Source organism: Cygnus olor, chromosome 13 (assembly GCF_009769625.2).
Source record: "Cygnus olor isolate bCygOlo1 chromosome 13, bCygOlo1.pri.v2, whole genome shotgun sequence".
Classification (NCBI taxonomy): domain Eukaryota; kingdom Metazoa; phylum Chordata; class Aves; order Anseriformes; family Anatidae; genus Cygnus; species Cygnus olor.
This window is the reverse complement of record NC_049181.1, coordinates 21,338,940-21,343,350: the sequence shown is the minus strand read 5'-3', so window position 1 is coordinate 21,343,350 and position 4,411 is coordinate 21,338,940.

Below are 4,411 nucleotides of genomic sequence, written 5' to 3'. Positions count from 1 at the left end.
GCATCGTGGCAACTTAAAGATGGTGGCATTTATGTGATAGCTGGACCCCAGTAACACAAGATCCAGCTCTTGTGGTCACCGGTTTTCCTTTAATGGTAGAGGCCTGAACAATTATGACCATGATGCAGAAAAAAATGCCTTCCCTTTTGCTTACTAGAGAAATGATTTTGCATTTGGCATGATTTTGGGAGCCACTGGTGGATGGCAAGCTGATCCTGTTTTTGAAAGACATTCCTTCCATTTACTGCTGGATTTGAACACAAGGACTGCAATGTTTCTGTACAGCATTACATTTTTACTGCAAGTTTGATGTCAGTAGTTTTAAGAAGGTATTGACATGTACTGAAGACATCTGCGATACGTTATGATTTCGTATTTAGAATTTGTTTCATCAAGGCATATAAATTCATGCCTAATTTCAAACATATAGGCTGTTTTATGGCTTTCATTCACGTCATATGCTTGATGCCCAGCATCTGCTTCATCCTGTGGGAATCCTTTAGCAGTTTCAGCTGGTTGGATATTAGGTTTGTAATCAGATTTTTCTTAATCTGGAGACTTGCAAAAATCGATGGATGGTGGAAGCAAAGTGTTTGGAGTTTAACAGAGCACCGAGTAACCTAATGCTTCTGATCCATGGTGCAGAAGAGTACAGCTTGTGCAAAAAGAAAAAAATACCTAGGACATGCAGTAGTTACTGCTTTATTCTGATGTGTTTTTATTCAATCTTTTAGAAACTTGCTTAAACAACATGCTATTTTGCATGTCTTTTCCAGAGATGCTTCTCTGGGAGGCAGGGGAAGGCTTTGGCACTGCTGTGCAAGGGAGCAGAGCAGGGAGAGGCTGGCACGGCAAGGAGGTCACAGAGCCACTGGTGGGTGGATGAAATGTGGGGCTGTGCTGACCACTGTGAGGGATACAGCTGCTTGCTGAGGTTTTCCATCTCGTGCAGCCCCATTCCTTGTGCTGGGCAGTGGAATAGGGATTTGCTGCGCCTGGGCACTTTAATGAAGAATAAACATTGTCCAGCACAGCTGGCAGCTGAAGCGCTTCAGCTGTGTATGGTATTGGAAACGTGTGACTCCCAGGAGCTCTGTTGCTGGAGCCCTGAAACAATCGATTGCTATCTAAAAATGTAAGAAAGCTGCGGTTCAGTCTCGCTCCGAGCAGATGGCGGTGTTTCTGAGCGGCTCCTTTTCTGGAGGAGGTGGTGGTAGGAAACCAAACTATTAAATGCTGCTGCGCCAGCAAACTGCTGAGTCAAGACTGGGGCAATCACGTGGAATGCCAAAAAAAGAAACCATTGTGCTGAGGTGAAGGGATCAGAGACCGGGCTGCAGCACACAGCTGCAAAACTTCCTGCAAAAGCCCTCTGCCAGCTCGTGTTGTGACACTGCTGGGAAAGCACATTCCCAGCTCACAGGGAGAAGCAAAGGTAGGGGAGAAGGCGCTTGGCCACAGGCATGTTATTCAAACACACTCAAAACATCATTTGAATCCTGCGCTGGCTGGGATATTGTGCCTGTAAGCAGATTTTAGGAAGCGAGGAGCAGGGTGCAGGTGCAGCAGGTGCTGCTTTGCTGTCCCACTGCTGCCAGCCCTGCTGCTGCTGTCACTGGTTTGCAGTACCAAGTTACACACAGGAGCACCCATCAGCTGCTGCTGGTGATGAGTGGCACAGTGATCGGCTGTTGGGAGGTGGCAGGAGATGAGATTTACACATTTTGTGAGGCTTTCAAGATTTAAATCTGTTTGATGTGGAAAAACAAACTTGTTTTTCAATAGATGGACTAACGACTCAGTGTATTCTTTGGGCTTGTAAGAGCAAAGTAGAGCAAATGTCAGTACTCTCTCTTTTGCGTTTTTATCTACATAGATGGCTGACTTTCTGGAGATACGTGCGTCAGCTTCAGAGAAGAAACTATTTTGTGAAGAAGCCCGGCTTTGCACAGAGGGCATCTCCCACTTCCACTCTTACAGAAAACACGCTAACTTTTTCAGAGAAATTTCAGCAGGAAGTTTCAAATTCAAGCAGGAAGTTGTATCTAAAGTACAGGGTTGGAAGGGAAACTATATATCACAGAGCTGTTATCTTATGGGGGCGCTACCACAGGGCTCCAGCGCTCCATCACGCCTGTTCCCAGCCCCGGCAGAGCAAGCAGGCTGGGGCTGGCAAAGCCTGAGCTTGTACCTTGCACTGCCCTATCCCACCAATACTCTTGGAGGTTGAGGCTGCAGATCTGCTTTGTGCCTGTGAAGCTAGGATCTGAAGCAGCAGCTGCTGCAGGAATAGAAACAGCAAGAAAGGAGGCAAGGGCCATGCAGAACATCGCCACCGCGGGTGAGTGGCAGCATCGCAACGCTCCGCTCGCAAAACCAGTTCGATGCAGCATAGAGCAGGCTCTACTGGTGCTGGGGCCAGGCTCCAGCTTACCTGGGAGCAGGCAGCTCTTGGCACTCCTTGTAGCTTTGTTCCCAGCCCATGCCTCCTTCCCAGCATGCACCCAGCTGAGCAGGGCCTGACGCAGCGCCAGACACGGCCTTCAGCAGAAATGAACAGAGCTGTGCTGCTGGGAGCCTGCAGCTGGCACTGAGGGGAACATCTCCTCCCCATAGACAGGGGGCAGTTTTAGAGAAAGGTAACCTTTTTGTGAACATTGTCAAAAACAGCTATCAGATATACTTCAAACTTCAGAGACCACACAAGTGTGAGCAGAATGCATGTTGTGATTTCATGTGAGGCTTTCTCTGAGAGGGGGGGAAAAAAGCAACACAAAGTGAACATATTGCTAAGAATCCAGCACCAATAGTTCAGTAGGTATTAAAACCACTTCCCCTTTCCACATGGTAAAAAGAAATCCATTCCTTATAGTCTTAGGTGCAGCATACGCTCATGCTCTCTCCCTGCTGCAGAGGCGCAGTGGCTATGCTGCACCAAGGCTATGCCTCCTACAATCTCCTTTTTACTGAAAACATTGTTAGATGGAGCAGAGCTTCTAGACTTACACTTGTTTAGAAAAGACAATCTTTCATAATAAAATGCCTAAGTAATTTTAACTTTTAACACAGAACACCTAGTGATGTCCCTATTATAAAACATAGATATTTCAAGTTGACAAACATCTGATTGGTTTCAGGAGTTAAGCTAAACAGTCGTCACTGAAAATGTAGTATTTGCTGGATATCAGCTACCACCCTTAAAAAAGTAGCTTTATATGGCACTGCCACATGCTACTTCATTTTAGAAAGTTACCTTTGACACTTCGTGTGTACTTAATACTTAATGTCCCGTAAGCAGCAGCAAGGCAAGATCTAAAACAGATCTGAAAGACAGCCTTGTATGAGGAAGCAAAGTTACTTAACCAGAAGAAATAACTGCTCCATTGTAGGTAGATCAACATCTGTTGCTCCTCTTCGCAGTTTAATTCAAAATCAGGAGAGATTACTTTATGAAATGCATTATGGTTTACTGTAATAGAAGTATTTACTGCTTTTGTTCAGAGGGAATAGACAGAAGATCCATCAGTCTCCAACTACCAATCTGCTTTTGTAGGATTATTATTTTTTTTTTTTTTAAACAAAATTCTGTAGGATTGTGGAGAACGTAGGAAGTAGGAAATATTCTTTTTAAGAAGAAACTGTTAGTGGAAGAAACATGCCATGCATTTAGATGTCTCCAAGCTGTAACAGAAAAAAAGTCACTTGAGCAGCATTAGTGGAAGACACTTACCATATCTAATTTAAAATGCCACCCACTAGGACTGTTTTGTGATCACGGCAGTGCTGTGCAAGGTCAGCCTCCCTACAGTATATGCATCTTCAAGAGAACTGCTTGGAAGAATCATCACTTGCCTTCCTGCAGTTATCTGTGCTTTCAAACTACCTCTCAAGTGCTCCAAAAGCAAAACCACCTCGCATCTCCCCACCAGTCCCCAGAGCACCTGCATTAGGAGAGGCTGGGCTGAAGATATTCCCAGCAAATTCTGCTCAGATTTAGTCTGACAGTTCCAAATGGCTGAAGAAAAAATAGGAGCTGGCCCAATCAGCCATCACCAACAAGAGAAGCCCTGGCCTTTGTACTCCAATGTCTGTGCCAGAACCATCAGAAAAATCACTAAACGCACTGGGAGACCAGGAATAGCGCTCTCACCTTTAAGGCCAGACATACACCAGGAGAGTAGCCTCCTCTACTAGCAACAGGCCACCACATTTGGTGTTTTTGTACCATTTCTGGTTTAGAAAACTCAAGGGATTTTAATGACTGAATGAAAAAGGAACTACTCATTATATTTAAATAGCAAATGGGTATTTTGCTATCAAAGCACAAGCTAAAGATTTTAAAGAAGCCAGAAACATTAGTAAGCCCAACATACAGAAATTTGAGTAAGAAGGCATTTTACACAAGAGTTTA